We start from the raw sequence: 17,500 nt of genomic DNA on the forward strand, positions 1-17,500 counted from the left end.
TAGTAAGTCATGTTCCCCTCAGGCTCATTTCTGTTCTGTCTGATGGCTCCCTTTCCTCTGGCAGTGCCAGCCTCACGATGTCTCTTACCCAGAACCCCTTTAATACCAGCTGTCTCCCTGGCACCACCCTCTACCCCAACCCCCCCTCTTTAACACACACACACACACACACACATACAGCATGTGGAAATACACACACATTGTCACACTTGTACACACACACACACACACACACACTCACACGCTTGTAGGTCATAGGGTATAATGCAAGCTTCAAGCATTCTCTGTGATGATTCTGAGTGTGTGTCATTAGAGTGTGTGTTAGAGGCATGGACATTAAAAACCTAATTTTTTAAACAAATTCCTACTGAAATATTTTGTAATAGTGTTAGGCCTATAATTGGTCTATAGGTGTATATAATGGGTCTGTAGGTGTATATAATTGGTCTATAGGTGTATATAATTGGTCTATAGGTGTATATAATGGGTCTGTAGGTGTATATAATGGGTCTATAGGTGTATATAATGGGTCTATAGGTGTATATAATGGGTCTGTATGTGTATATAATGGATCTGTAGGTGTATATAATGGGTCTATAGGTGTATATAATGGGTCTGTAGGTGTATATAATTGGTCTATATGTGTATATAATTGGTCTATAGGTGTATATAATGGGTCTATATGTGTATATAATGGGTCTATAGGTGTATAATAATGGATCTGTAGGTGTATATAATGGGTCTATATGTGTATATAATGGGTCTATAGGTGTATAATAATGGATCTGTAGGTGTATATAATGGGTCTATATGTGTATATAATGGGTCTATAGGTGTATAATAATGGATCTGTAGGTGTATATAATGGGTCTATAGGTGTATATAATTGGTCTATAGGTGTATATAATGGGTCTGTAGGTGTATATAATTGGTCTATATGTGTAGATAATGGATCTATAGGTGTATATAATGGGTCTGTAGGTGTATATAATGGGTCTGTAGGTGTATATAATTGGTCTATATGTGTATATAATGGATCTATAGGTGTATATAATGGGTCTGTAGGTGTATATAATGGGTCTATAGGTGTATATAATGGGTCTGTAGGTGTATATAATGGGTCTATATGTGTATATAATGGGTCTATGAAGTGCAAGAACACAGCAGGAATGATGTTCTTCTCAAATATGTAGAATGTTTGGACACACACATATTACGTGTTAATGAGTTAATAGTTTAATTAAAAGAGCTTAATTGTTAGGAAATGCATATTGAATTCAGGTGAAATATGCCACTGACTGCACAGCTTCATTAGCGGCGCAGTAGTTCTGAGTAATGGAGTCACGATCTGAACACGTGTGTGTGTGTGTGTGTGTGTGTGTGTGTGAGAGAGCATTCATAGGGCACCCCTCCTCTGTCTGCCATCCCTCAATAAGCCCGTCTCCACCGTTAAGTGATGCTTCATGTTGGGTAAACACTTTTTCATTGCACTGCTTCCTTTAATGAACCCATTCTCTAGTGTACACACACACACACACACACCCACTGAAACACACATCCACACACATACACACGGTCAGTCACACACTGAAATGCGCACACACACACACACACACACACACACACACACACACACACACACACAGAAATACATACACACATACTTATCTCTTCTTTATACATCACTGTTGACTTTCCATGGGCCAGTGCACCAGCCACCAATCACTTAGAGAGAGTTGCCGATGGTAACGGCTCAGAGGTCGTTGGAGTTTGATTGCATCATCAAGCGGAGAGTGTGTCTGAAGATTCTTTGCAGTAATGGGGTAAAGCTGCTAATGCCAGTGCAGCGCTGTGTGTGTGTGTGTGTGTGTGTGTGTGTGTGTGTGTGTGTGTGTGTGTGTGTGTGTGTGTGAGAGAGAGAGAGAGGCGCTGTTTGTGTGAGAGGCTGTGTGTGTGAGGGAGAGAGGGAGAGAGACGGGCTGTGTGTTTGTGTGTGTGTGTGTGTGTGTGTGTGTGTGTGTGTGTGTGTGTGTGTGTGTGTGTGTGTGTGTGTGAGTGGCTGTGTGTGTTTAATCTGGCATTGACAGGCGCAGTAATGGTAATGCTGTCCCTGCACATATCAGTCCATCTCATATCTCCCAGCCTTGTGAAGAGCAAATATCAGTAAATATCACTGATAGACCTTGGCTCAAGCCAGAAGAATCCTTGAAATATCTCCTTGTATCCCTCTCTTTTTGCCATCTCTCTCTCTGTCACTCTTTCCCTAATTCTCATTCTCACACATACTCACTCTCTTCCTTGCCCACAGCCCCCCCCCCTCTCGCTCCCTCCATCTCTTCTCTTCTCTTCTCATTTCTACCTCTCGCTCCCTCCATCCCCCTCTGCTGGGTGCTGTGTCCCTGTCCTCCTTTGCCCTCTTCTGAAGAGAATGGCACTCACCCCTCCCTTTCCGTCCCATCCTTTTCACATCCTCTCCTCTCCTCTCCTTTCCTCTCCTCTCCCCTCTCCTCTCCTCTCCTCCACTCTCCACTCCCCTCCTCTCCCCTCTCCTCTCCTCTCCACTCTCCTCCTCTCCTCTCCCCTTTCCCCTCCCCTCCTTTCCTCTCCTCTCTTGTCCTCTCCTCTCCTCTCCTCTCCTCTCCCCACCTTTACTCTCCTCTCCTCTCTTCTCCTCCCCTCTCCTCTCTCCTCCATAGAGGAAGAATGAAGAATCTAAGTGTCTTTCCAGTTAGTCAACTGAATCTCATCAGCATCAATCACCCTTCATCCGTCACCATAGTTATAGTAGCATTCGTTATCATCATGAAACCTCAGCTAACCTATCCTTTGCAACCTTTACTTGAAGAAACATGTAGTTCCCCACAGAAACTGATAGATAGATAGATAGTGATAAATATTTACACATGATTAACTTTTAAAATGTTTTGTTCATGTTGGCTTTTGTGTCTGCTTTCTGCTGTGGAGTCGGGGGATGGACAGAGATGTACATGGGCACATGGGCATTGGCATTTATTAATGGCATTCATATAGTGCTTTTCTGCTCATTAGAGCACTCAAAGCTCTTTACAGGTTAATGCCTCAGACATCTCTGCCATGTAAGGAGCCAACCTGCACATCGGGAGCAGTTGGGGGTTCAGTGTCGTGCTCAAGGTCAGGAGATCGAACCAGCAGCCTTCCGAATGCTGAACGACTCCTCTGCCTCCTGAACCACATACACGTGTACAGTACCTGTCTGACTCCCCTACCTCCTGAACCACATACACGTGTACAGTACCTGTCTGACTTCTCTGCCTCCTGAACCACATACACGTGTACAGTACCTGTCTGACTCCCCTACCTCCTGAACCACATACACGTGTACAGTACCTGTCTGACTTCTCTGCCTCCTGAACCACATACACGTGTACAGTACCTGTCTGACTGTGATTCTGCTGCAGAGAAGGGAAATGGATAGAGATGTTGGACTGGGCTTCTGTGTTAGCAAGTATAGGAGAAGAAAGGAGAGGGCAGAGAAAGAGAGATAAAGGGAGGGAGAGAGAGAGAGATATTGGGTCGTGTCTCTGTATTCTACCTGGAGAGAGAGAGGAAGAGAGAGAGAGAGAGAGAGAAGAGAAGAGAGAGAGATGTTTTCTACCTGAAGAGAGGGAGAGAGAGAGAGGAAGAGAGAGATGTTGGGTTGTGTTTCTGTATTCTACCTGAAGAGAGGAAGAGAGAGAGAGAGAGATGTTGGGTTGTGTTTCTGTATTCTACCTGAAGAGAGGAAGAGAGAGAGATGTTGGGTTGTGTTTCTGTATTCTACCTGAAGAGAGGAAGAGAGAGGGAGAAGAAGAGAGATATGTTGGGTTGTGTTTCTGTATTCTACCTGAAGAGAGGAAGAGAGAGAGAGAGAGAGAGAGAGAGAGAGATGTTGAGTTGTGTTTCTGTATTCTACCTGAAGAGAGAGAGAGAGGAAGAGAGAATATTGTATTGTATTGTACCTGAGGAGACGGAGAGAGATGTTGTGTTTCTGTATTCTACCTGAAGAGAGAGAGAGAGGAAGAGAGAATATTGTGTTGTATTGTACCTGAGGAGACGGAGAGAGAGATGTTGTGTTTCTGTATTCTACAGAGAGAGAGAGAGAGAGAGAGAGAGAGAGAGAGAGAGAGAGAGAGAGAGATGTTGTGTTTCTGTATTGTACCTGAAGAGAGGAAGAGAGAGAGATGTTGGGTTGTGTTTCTGTATTCTACCTGAAGAGAGGAAGAGAGAGAGAGAGAGAGAGAGAGAGAGAGAGAGAGAGAGAGAGAGAGAGAGAGAGAGAGAGAGAATTTTTTTGAATTTTATAAAAAACGTTTTATTAGGTAAACAGCATTGCAAACAGTGTTTTACACATTATTCAAAAGGAAACAAAACATCAAAAACAAAATCATCATCATCATCAACTGAGCACACAGCTTTTTCACAGCACCACTGTGCAACAAAAGTATCCAAGTCATTCATTGCTTTGTAGAAACAAAAACCGAGTGAGACTCTCGACATCAGCAGATTCCTTAAAACAGGTACCACATGACAAAAATGAAACAAGGCTCAAATTCTCCCAACACATGGGCAAACAATAATTCATCATTTAGCACAGGGCAACATTTAATTTATTCAGTTTTAAAAAAGTCGTACAAAATAAATCGCTAACACAATTTAAATGTAGAGAGCCACACTTGATGGTGTTACACATACTGAAAAAACTAAGTAGACTTTATTTTTCCACGCAACTTTTTTCTCAACTTGCTCATTATTTTCCGGAGACGAAACACCGCCGTATCCTCAAACACACCCTCCCTTATCCACCAGGCAGCGTCGCTAATAAACTGCGAGCAGTCTGGAAAATGCAGTTCAACCTCCACGTTCCGCATCCCCTTCGTGACATGTAGGAAAGTATTAATGCTATCTGCAGTATATGTCCTATCTTCGCTGGAGAGCTTTACATCTCCCTGCGAACAATCGGACCAGTTTGAATCCATGGATTCGCAATCGCTATCATTTGTGTGTTCATCTTTCTTTATTTTAGTCACGTTAATCTCCGGGCCCATTTTTCTCTTCACCGGGGCTTTGAAAACTGGGTCTATGTCGATAGCCTCCACCACATCCACTGACGTTTGAGGGACTGTCAGTGTCTGTATTGAAGGCCCCTTTTTATTTCCAGGTTCACATGATCCAGCCGCAGCTAGCTCTTCTGCGACAAAGATAGCGACAGCAGGCTCCATCACCACCGACTCACCCGCCACGGCTTCGGGGCCAAGCACAATCAGACAATCCCCCTCAAGTCCGCTTCCCTCGGTCTCATCCACCGAGGGTTCTACCTCAGTGACTGGGGGAACGACTGTGGAGGACTCATTAGTTTTAGCTGGAGTTTTCTCCTTTTCAGTGTTGGCATTTTTGCCAGGACAATAGCGACCAATGTGTCCTGCTCCACCGCAACTGAAACATTTCAACGCAGTGTCTGACCTTGCATACACCACATAATCGAACCCTTCCACCCTTAGCTTCAGTGTTAGCTCAATCTCCTCCATGCCACTATTAAGGACCATGTACACTTGTCTTCTAAACGACACTAGATGTCGAAGAAGGGGCGATTTACATCCCAGAGGGATTTTTCGAAAATGTGAAACCAGCTGGCCATGCTGTTGCAATTCTTTAGCAATAAGCTCATCTTTGATGAACGGGGGTACATTTGAAATGATTACTTTCTTGGCGGGGGTACTGAGTGGGAGGACTGGAGTGAGGGAATCATTGAGTACTATACCCTGAACAATTACCTGATTAGCCTTATCAATTGTGCTGAGAAACAGCACAACCGCATTGTTCATTCGTGAAGCCGACTTCACGTTTTCGTGACCAATAATTTCACCAACCGCTAAACTACAATCTTCTACACTCGCGCTGCACTCCACCTTCACTCCGTGCCGCCGAGTTAGTTTTTTCAAATTCCATGCTTCCCGCGGCGGCCATGCTCCCAGCAAAAGCCGGTTGCAGACTCCACGGGCAAACAATCCGTGATATTTACAACACCAAACTAAACCAAAACCCAGTAATTGTAAAACTAAGTGCATGCACACATAAACAACAAGTACATATAAACAACACACAAAGTTAGAAAAGTTAGAATTAGACTCACACACGCGTTCAGCCGCTCACTCACTCACTCACGCATGCGCTCAGAGAGAGAGAGAGAGAGAGAGAGAGAGAGAGAGAGAGAGAGATGTTGGGTTGTGTTTCTGTATTGTACCTGAAGAGAGAGAGAGAGAGAGAGAGAGATGTTGGGTTGTGTTTCTGTATTGTACCTGAAGAGAGAGAGAGAGAGAGAGAGAGAGAGAGAGATGTTGGGTTGTGTTTCTGTATTGTACCTGAAGAGAGTGAGAGTGTGAGAGAGAGAGAGAGAGAGAGAGAGAGAGATGTTGGGTTGTGTTTCTGTATTCTACCTGAAGAGAGTGAGAGAGAGAGAGAGAGGAAGTGTTCTTCAGAGGGATGCTGGAGAGCGTTGTAGTGTGGGCTTCCACTTTTCCACTCTGCCAACAGGTTGAAGGGCAGGGCTGGATGCTCTTTGATCAGGCATCAGCTGCAGTGGACCGGCCTACAGGTAGCCCCAGTCAGGCAGCCATCTCTCTCTCTCTCTTTCTCTCTCTATCTCTCTCTTTCTCGCTCACGCTCTCCTCTCTGGAGCAGCCTTCAGGAAGCCCTTGTCAGACAGCCATCCCTCTCTCTTTCTCTCTCCTTTCTCTGTGTGTCTCTCTCTCTCTCTCTCTCTCTCTCTCTCTCTCTCTCTCTCTGTCTCTCTCTCTATCTCTCTCTTTCTCGCTCACGCTCTCCTCTCTGGAGCAGCCTTCAGGAAGCCCTTGTCAGACAGCCATCCCTCTCTCTTTCTCTCTCCTTTCTCTGTGTGTCTCTCTCTCTCTCTCTCTCTCTCTCTCTCTCTTTCTCTTCCTCTCTCTCTCCTCTCTGGAACATCCAATAGCAAGCCCTGTCAGGCAGCCATCTCTGTCTCTCACTCTCGCTCTTTCTCTCTCCCTCTTCCACCATCTCTCATCTCTCTTATGCTCTCTGGTCTTTACCCTCTCCTGTGCAGTTGGTGTTGGTGTTGTTGTTGTTTGTGTGTATATGTATATTAGAGCTGTGAAAAATAACGCGTTAACGCGTTATGATTAAATTACAGGATTAATTAGTTCATTTTTTTAACGCATTTAACGCATGCGCAAAATGAGCTTCCAATATACGCACATTTCCGCCCAATCTGCATTAGTCGCCGCTGTAATGGGAAGTTCGTGTTTAAAAAAAAACAAAGATGGAACATTCAATAAAACCAAAGTGATATGCACACTCTGCGGGAAGACGTTATCGTTTCACCGTAGCAATACCAGCCTTAAGTACCACCTCAACGCGATGTATGCGTTGGTCGGCGAGGGGAGTTAAAGTGGAATGTGCCAAACCACCCTCACTGAACAACGTAGGCCCCTCATTAAGTCTGCCTGTGACAAGTTGACTAGCACAGTTGCCAAATGGATTGCAAAAAGCTGTAGATCGATCAATATTGTTGAGGAGGGGTTCACCGAAGTTTTGAGAGTGGCAACGGGGGACTCGAGCATCAAAACACCGCAAAAACGCACAATAATGACAAAAATCCACAAGCTGTATGAAGCTGAAAAGAAAAAAATGAAAATGACGGCTGCTACGAAACATCAGGCGCTGACAGGGGATCACTGGACTTCTGTGAGTAACGATAACTACCTGGGTGTAACTGCACATCTAATCACCGACGAATGGAAGTTAAAGTCGTTTACACTAACGTGCATGAAAACAGAGGAGCGCCACTTTGCAGATGCATGTGCACAACAGTTCCAAACTGGGCAATTAAAGACAAAACGACCACTATAGGGACAGACAGTGCACGTAATATGATAGATGCGGCTAGACTACTGTAAAAGGGCATTTAGAGGCATTAGATTGTGTCATGGTGTGGTTAATGGTTGTTTGACAAAAAAGAGAAAAAATGTTCAACCATCCTATAAAAACAATGGCTAAGAAGCCCAAATAATTTCTGTTTGATTTAAAAAGAAAATACATTTTTTTTATTCAACCATACAATGGCTAAGAAGCCCAAATTCTGTTTAGGATGAAGATTATATTAATGTTCCATATGGAATAGCAAAGAGAACTGCTAAATAACTGCTGAGTTGCAGCACCATTGTTTTTTTTATGAATAAAAAAAGAAAACATGTTAAATGTATATATCTGTCTTTTGTCATAAATCTTTTTGTTCTCACAAAAATATACCGAGAAAATCGGTAATATGTGATTAATCATGATTAATCCACAGAAACCTGTGATTAATTTGATTAAAATTTGTAATCATTTCACAGCCCTAATGTGTGTATATATATATTGTGTGTATATATGTAATTAGTTAATTTTTTTTAATCTATTGACAGCCCTAATATATATATATATTAGGGCTGTCAATAGATAAAAAAAAATTAACTAATTAATCGCACATTTTGAAATTAATTAATCGCGATTAAAAGTTAATTTTTCTTCTTAAGACTAAATCTTATAAATAAACGAGTAATCACTTCAGACAGCGTGTATTTTGGACACAATGGTGCCCCTCAACGGTAAATCGTAAGAATTTCCCCTGAAGCAATTTTTCCTCAATCATCCCACTGTCCTCAACTATGTTGATGGGCCGACAGTCACCGGCAACCCAAATGGTAACCTTTTCACGGACTGGTCTAGTTATTTTCCTAGAGAAGTCGTGGTGTGGGTTGGCGATCATCTAACCTGGGACTGCTTTCTGTCGGGTGCTTTGCATTAAGGTGGTGACTTCAAGACGAGCTGCTTCTGTGATAGCTAAATTCAGCTTGACAAATGCTAACTTTAGTTTTGTCGATTGTTACGTCATTTTGGCTTTTAAACAGAGACTTTCCGCCCAACAATCCCTCAGCTCTCTCCATCTTCAACTACCGCAGTGGTTCTCAAACTTTTTCTGTCATTCCCCACTTTGAACAAGGGTGGCTATTCAAGCCCCACCTGTCCCTCATCGCTCCCATAAAATGGTAGGCCAAGCCCCCTACTTACGGGCTACATTGCCCGAGGGGACACAGGTTCAAGTCTGGCCTGATGTCATTTCCTAATCCTCTCCCTCTTCTCAGCCTCGCTTCCTGTCATAATTTCATGTCCTATCCAAATAAAGGCATTAAAAAAAAATTGCGTTAAAATATTTTATCGCGTTAATCGCGGCCGCATTAATCGCATAGATTAACGCGTTAACGCTGACAGCCCTAATATATATATATATGAGTCCTGTAGAACTCCGTCAGCGTGGACAGAGCCCATCCGTCTGTCTGCCTGCCCACCCTGGGCTGGAACACACCAGGTGTCACTCTCCTATATTAGACATGGCTACCTGTGTTTGCATGGCCATCACTTCTCTGCCACGGTCACAGCTTGACACTCTCAGCAAGTGACATGGTGTGTGTATGTGTATTTGTGTTTATGTGATTGTGAGTGTGTGTATGTGCGTGTGTACAGACAAAGAGGCACAGGTGTGTGTGCATGTGACTGTGGTACCTCCCTTCTCCATTGGTAAATAAGCTATCAGGAAGCTTGTTCTCTCTCTCTCTCTCTCTCTGAGTGACCGACCCCTGCCCTGGCTCTCTGTAAAGGAGAAGTGTGTGTGTGTGTGTGTGTGTGTATGGTTTGTGTCAGTCTCCAACAAGCCAGTCAATCAGAGACTCGCCGACAAACAACCCCCCAATTCCACCCCTACCACTTCCATTCATCTTCATTAAGCCAATGTCAGCCAATCAGCAGCCTCCGCCTGCAACCTCCACAGCCAATGGCAGGATAGGAGTTGACAGCCTTGGAGTTTAGCTGTCTGTTGGCCACGGGTTAGAGGAAGCCATAGTGTTCCTAATGATGTGGCATTAGATAATAATACATTAGGGGGAGCAGACTAGATAATAATACATTAGGGGGAGCAGACTGGATTGGTTTCCACAGTGCAGGAGACAGAGGGAGAGAGAGAGAGAGACCGCGGGAGAAAGGGAGAGATGGAGAGACGGGGAGACAGTGATCACGAACAGCCAGCTGGAGCAGTGTACCCAAACAATAGGTAAAATAGCCATATGTTTTCTGTTCCGAGCTTTTTTCTCTCTCTCTCTCGGCCTCTCTTTCTTTCTCCGTCTCTGTCTCTGTTTCTCCCTCTCTATCTGTCTCTTCCTCTCTCTGTCTCTCTCTGTCTTTCTCCCTCTCTCTCTCTCTTTCTGTCTGGAGTTTTCCTTTTTTGATCCCTCACACACTCACAGCTCACTCCTCTCTCTCTTTCATACACACACACACACACACACACACACACACACAGCTCACTCCTCAAACACACTCACACATAATCATATGTATACACACACACACTAGTGTCTGTCTAGTTTCTCTCTCTCTCTCTCACACACTCAGATCCCAGCGATTAGATAGGTCAGACTCTGAAAGGCTTGTTGCTGTAATTAGCAGTGTAAGGCTGAAGGGCTGACTGTGAGGGCACTGTCTGACAGACGGAGTTTAGACTTCAGACGATTACCCCTCTCCCTCAGCTGTGTGTGTGTGTGTGTGTGTGTCTCTGTGTCTCTCTCTCTCACAGACAGGCAGCAGTTTTGGGTGTATGAGCCAGAAAGAGAGAGATTGGGTGCAAGAGAGAGGTGTGTGAGGGTGTACGTGAGCGAGCGAGAGAAAATGTGTTTCTGTACATGAGCAAGAAGTGTACGTGTCTGTGTGTTTTTATGTCTGTGTACATGAGGGAGAAAAGTGTGTAGGTGCGTGTGTGAGTGTGTGCGGGTCTTCGAACCAGATCTCAGGCAGAACTGGAGCTCCAGGAAGTAGAAGTCACCAGATTGTCAAGGCAACCAGGAAACTGCATATGATGTTATGTAGGCCTAGACTGTGACTGATGAGACAAATAGTCTTATTTATTTATAAAAAAACGGCTCAATGTAATGGTGCCAGATAGCGATCTGTAGAGCCGCCATGTGTTTCAGGGAGGGTGTGAAACCTCCTTCAGTGGTCATTGTTTGTTAATGGCTCCCTAGCGTTCAGTCTGTGCCTGTCTGCCTGTCGGTGTGGATTACCCTGGAAGTCTGAGAGCTACTTCCTGCCCTCTGCGCCCCTCCATTCTCCCCACAGTGTTCAGTAATGTCGGCCCCGACAATAAGCCTTAAACAGCGGCGGCCGCCATGTCTGAGGCTGCGGAGACTGGAGTGGGATTGTGTGAGGCAGACGACCCGACCGACAGCCAGACGGAGCGGAGAGGAGAGGAGCGGGGCGGAGTGCTAATGCAAGCAGGGCCGGGACCTTCAGACCCCGGTGTTAATTGCTTGGGGGATTTTATATTTTATTTATACGAGCTGTAATTATTGGGCTCGAGCTGAAGACTATCACACGGCTCATGAAACCACCACTGCTGGTGTTATTGCTACTGCTCAAGACTCAGACCGGAGGACGCTGTGCTGTGCAGTGCAGTGCTGTGGAAGAGCCAGGGAATACCGCAGGGAATACCGCAGGGAATACCGCAGGGTTGTTCCCAACTCCAGTGGCTGCCTTTACACAGAGACTAAATAAATGCCATGAAGTACCTACAGATATTCGATGTTATGCTCTGTACTATAAGCTATTAATATAAATATTATTATATAATTTTTTTCTTAATGCTGATTCTATACACAGATACAGTCTGGCAGTGAAGTGGAATATCCTATTAGCGTGACTGTGTCAGACATTTGCGATGGGAACAACCCTGACGCCTGGGGTCCTCGATTCTGGCAAAGGGTTGATTTTTGAGCTCAACAGCCACTGAAATCCCATCTCTCCCTTCTGTGCTCCTGAAGCAGCGTGTTGATTGGCTCAAATTGAGTGTTTTGAGTGAGAGCACACCTTGGACAGACGCCTGAAGGAGCGGCAGGAGGATTTCAATGAAAAGGTAGCGGAAAATCAGGGATCCAGTGCTAACAATTACACGTAAACACAGCGTTGCATGTGTAAAAACTGTACCAGCTTGAGAGAGAATTTCAGCTTTAGAGAGAGAGACAGCATTTCAGCTGCAAGACGGGCAATACTGGACCTGAAGGGCAGCTCGCAGAATTCAGAAGGACAACCATTTTTAAATTCTTGAATTGACTTGAATTGAATTTACTTAAAATTCTCTATGCAAGAAGAGTTAAACACACACACACACACACACACACACACACACTTCCTCTGTTACTTCCTCTGAATGGTTTTCAAAAATATGTCGTGGATGTTTGTTTTTCCAGTTGAACTAGTAAGCCCCCTGGAGACCCATTCATACAAGCAGGCATAACAATCCACTTTAATAGTAAGAACACATCACTTAAGAATGAGTGGGATGGCATTTCACCAGACACCACACCTAGCTCCCCGCGCTGTACTGGACTTGACGAGGCGTAAATCTTGTTTTACGCACCACTCTCCATCTGAGCGCTCCCCTCTGGAAGCCCAATCACGGCCAGGCCAGGCGAAGCGAAGGGCTGGCTGGCTGGCCTGCCTGCCTGCATGCATCACGATGGTCAGCACTTTCTAAGCGCCGGGCGGAAGTCTGGTTGCCTCTCATCTCTGCTCTCTCTGGCCAGGGAGTGGTGGTGGGGGTGGGGGCTCTCTGCAGTGTGCTGGCATCGCCACCGGTGCTCTCTCTCTCTCTCTCTCCCCCTCTCTCTCTCGCTGGCTGGCTGTCCTAAAAGACCCCGCTCTGGGTGACCCTGGCTGGCAGCGGGTCTAATTTATGGTTGAGTTCAGGAGGAGGCGAGGGCCATTAGAGTGATTTGGGTGGCGGAAGCCAAAGTGAGGGGGAGGGACGGAGGGGATCAATACGTGTAATTGAGTGAGAGATAATTAGGCAGCCCTTAATACCCTGCAACAAGGAATAAATATACTCAACCTGTTTCCGCTTTCTCGTCCGATACACAAACTACTTTTTAAACTGCCCAGCTCTTAAACACAGGTTTGTTTATGCCCCACTTATTTACAGCTCTGAGGCACCGCAAGCTCAGTAGAATATTCCGGTGCTTTCCAGAAAACCCTCTCCGAATGAGGAATTGTGTATTGGGAATGGGGCACTGTGCTTTGGGAATGGGGCACTGTGCTTTAGGAATGGGGCACTGTGCTTTAGGAATGGGGCACTGTGCTTTAGGAATGGGGCACTGTGCTTTAGGAATGGGGCACTGTGCTTTAGGAATGGGGCACTGTGCATTTGGAATGTGGCCCCAGCTTGTGGGGATATGGAGGTTGGTCAGTGATGACGGGCAATGTGAGGAGTTAAAGTAAATGTTCCGGGGCTTCCCAGGAAAGCCTTCGTAATTAGAATCCGTAGTTGGGGAGTTTGGCACGGGATTGTGGGCTTTTATGGCTGATGATATGGAGCCCAGGTGTGTGTTTAGTGTAGATGGGAGGAGTGCCTCAGGACTGGCGCTGGTGCGCTGGTATGTGGGGCTTGGGGGAGGTGGCCAGGCTCTGCTCAGTGTGTCTCCTCTGGATGGGATTATCACGGAGTTTATGACGGCTCTGATTGGGCAAAGCCACATGTCTTATGTCTTATGTCTTCTCGCGGCCCTGCCCTGCATTATGCATGAAGGGGCTGTTGATTCTCCACTCCCGACCGCTGGGATTGTTCTTATGACACACACACACACACACACACACACACACACACACACACACACACACCCCAACCTGTTGGATTCATGGGCTGAATACCAAATTTAAACAGAGTTTTCTCTCTCTGTTCAGATGCAGTGTGTCAGCATCTGGTCCCTTCTTTCTGACACACTGCAAATGAACACACATCACACACACATTCATACTCTCTCTTTCTCTTTCTCCCCTCTCTTTCTCACACACACACACGCACACACACACTCTCGCACTACCAAACACACACACACTCTCGCACTACCAAACCCACACACACACACACACACACACACGCACACACTCGCTCTCATCTGCTCCATTTGCGATCTCTCATATAGTGGATGCATAATTCATCTCCCCTGTCGCCTGGTTGACAAACAGAAATTGGGACAGAGAGCTCGATTCCTCAAACACTCGGCTCTAACGGCAGTGTACAGCCCGTATCGACTTTCAAACTCAATAAAACCGGGTGCTTGCCAATCCCCAAACACGACCCAGACCTTAACAGTGCCGGACAGAGAGCTGTCAGAGGCCTCCACCTGAAAACACACACGCACACACACACACACACACACACACACACACACACACACACACTGCTGGTGAGTTCTGCCATATGCAAACCGGACCAGGCAGAACTCTTCTGACTGTTGAATCTCCATGGCTCAGCAAAGACAGACGGAGGTGGATTGCAATTAAAGAGAGACATCCCAACCCTTCCTCGACTGCACTGTGTGGGCATCATGAATTGTTTCCATTGATTTGGTGGAGGTTTTCACAGGAAAACCAATCCAGAGCTTGAAGATATATACTGCCGAGTTTGCAATACACAAACAATGCATAGTGTAGGTTTGTCTCTTAAGACATAATGTGTCGCCTGGGATGCAGGAAGAAAAACCTACTTCCATTGCGCCGGATCTGTGCTGAAGAAAAGCATTACCAAGGCAAAGTACCCCGGGAGTTGATGTTTGTGCAGTGGTATCGGCATACTAATCCAGCTCGTCATATAGTTTATTCATTACTATTGATCCTCCTGAACATCAAGCTGAAAAAGAACACCAAACAACTCTCTGCCGTTTTCATTTTCTTTACTTTTTTTTTGGTTGTATCATCGCTTTTTGGTAGACTTAGATGGTTCTTCACCTAGTGGGGAAGGAGAAGTTTCCACCTGCCCATAGTCATCAGCTCAGGAAGAGGGCAGTCCGGCTCACCTGCTGGCCAGAGTCGTGTGTGTGTGTGTGTAAGCGAGAGAGTGAATCTTTGTGTGTGGTTGTGGGGGGGGGGGGGGTATAAGTGTATGTGTTTTCCAAGCCGAGAGTGTGTGTGTGTGTGTGTGTGTGTGTGTGTGTGTGTGTGTGTGTGTGTGTGTGTGTGTGTGTGTGTGTGTGTTTGCGGAAGGATGGAGCGCGTTCAAACACACTGTTCTTCCCCCTCCTCACAGAGCTTTAGCGGTGAGAGTTTGCCATGCGGTACCCACGCCGGGCCTGGTGAATGGGCCTCCCGGTGGGGGCTGTTATGCTAACCCTGTTTGCCGTGAAGCAGGCCTGGCAGGAAGAGGCACTCACAGCTAGAATCAAAGCGCTCTGCCTCCCTCGTGTTAACACCGTGTTGATGGGGAAATTTAAGAGCGTGAGTGTGTGTGTGTGTGTGTGTGCTACTATTCACCTGCACACAGAAGTTTCAACCTGTCCCCCCTTCAGATAAGCTGGCATGACGGACGGAGGGAAAGCTGAGATATGTCAACAGCTTTTAGGGATACAGTGCCTCACACACACACACACACATAAACAACCACTCCGAGAAACACACACACACACACACACACTCACTCATCCTCTCTGTTGGGTGCATACAAACTCATCAATCCTCTTTCTTAGGCACATCACATACTGTACAATTTCCCTTTTGGACACATACACCCGCACAAGCACACACACACCACTCTATCTTCTTTGACAAACACAAACACCCCTAGATACACACACACATCCTACACAGACTCACACATACACCACCTCACTCTTCTCTGCCAAACATACATACATACATACATACATACATACATACATACATACATACATACATACATACATACGTACATACATACATACGTACATACATACGTACGTACATTACCTTCTTGGTTGTACAGATGCATACACACACACACACACACACAGAGCCCCTGTGGCATTGCCTCTGTGTGGGTGTGTGTGTTAAAACGCCAAAATCAAGTTTGCTGGTTGTGACATGACATGCTGTTTGACTTCAGCCCAGGATTTAAAGCCTCGTCAGGCTCCTAGGGGATCAATCCGGAACATGCCGTCAGTAACTTCCCATAGACACGGCTAAAGGTCCGTCCTTCTCCCCACGCGTGGTACGAGCCCAGACCTCCATTGATCCGAGCGCCTTAAATCACCCTCCCTGCCCCCGGCCCCCCCCATCCTACATGTGTCATTCATCTTTTTCCGCTCTCATCTCCTCTCCTCATTGATCTACCTGGAGCCCATACCTTCACATTGACATGCATTCATGTAGCAGATCCATTTATCCATCCCGGCTTACTGACAGATACACAGACCCATCATCCTCCCACACACACACACACACACACACACTCAAACACTCAAACACATCATGGACCCATCATCTTCTCCTGCAGGAAGAGCACAGGAAACACATCATGGACCTGGTGGGCTTCTGTTTAGCTGTTTACAGGTGAAGAGATTGTGATCAGTACCGTTTAGTTTTGCTGCTCACCTTTCAGTATAGAACCCACGACCTTGGTGCTGTCAGTGCCTTCCCCTGCTTTACAGCGTAGATCCACTAGTGTGAGCAGGGTTTGTCGCCCGTCCTCTAGGCATCACTTCACCCAGAAGCCTGCTTAAAGCCTGCGGTGTCACCACACGGGGTAAGAAGACGTCGAATGACAAGGGTGGGGAGGCTTCAAAGAAAAGCCGAAATGGTACTGAGGGAAGTAGTTTGTGACCTAAAAAGAGGTCAATGCATCGCAATGCAGATGGCCCACCTGTAAACGTGGTTACATGCCCCAGTGATCGTTGGGCGCCGTGTTGTTGTGGCGCTGGACGGAATTGTAATTTATGTTCCAGCGTCGGCAGGGAGAGGGACAGGAGGACAGCATGAATAAAACATCTGCAATCATCTCCAATGCCAGCGTGGAATCCAATCGTTCCTGATCATTCCCCTTGGTAGAGGAGCCTGCTTTCAGTTCCTGGATCCCCAGATGGGATGCTGGAGGCTGAGGGTGGCCCTGAAGTGTCTAAAGCTGAACACTTGTCACACCGTTTGGGTGTGTTTTTTTTATTTTGAGATCCAGTTTTTATGAAGGTCCGTCTCTATCCAAGATCACGGCACAGTTAGGGCTTTTTGATCATTGCGGTTTCTGTCTTTAACATTGGAACATACTGTTGAACGTTTTGCTGATGGTGTATTTTATCACGAGGTGGAGTTTTGATAAAATTGGCCTGTGTGTGAAGCCCTCCTTAGTTTTTGTCTGTTGAAGTGTGTCTGACTGAGGCCATCATTTCAGCTCCGTCAGAGTCAGTCAGACAGAGCTCCCAGTTTGACATCCCCACTGCATATTCAGCTCGTCAGCATTCAAGCCTCAGGTGCAGGTGATCTGCCAACACCTGACTCACAGGCCAAATCTTCTGTGTGTGTGTGTGTGTGTGTGTGTGTGTGTGTGTGTGTGCGCATGTGTGTCTGTGTGAGCGTGTGTGTGTGAGACTTAAGTGTGTGTGTGTCTGGGCACACCTCCCTT

At 46.1% G+C, this 17,500-nt stretch overlaps 1 protein-coding gene across 1 annotated transcript in view; it reads left to right on the forward strand.

The window, feature by feature from the left end:
• LOC105896412 (WD repeat-containing protein 18) overlaps positions 1 to 17,500 on the forward strand; it is a 70,026-nt gene that overhangs the window by 30,571 nt on the left and 21,955 nt on the right. The window lies entirely within an intron of this gene.

This window comes from Clupea harengus, chromosome 10 (assembly GCF_900700415.2).
Source record: "Clupea harengus chromosome 10, Ch_v2.0.2, whole genome shotgun sequence".
Classification (NCBI taxonomy): domain Eukaryota; kingdom Metazoa; phylum Chordata; class Actinopteri; order Clupeiformes; family Clupeidae; genus Clupea; species Clupea harengus.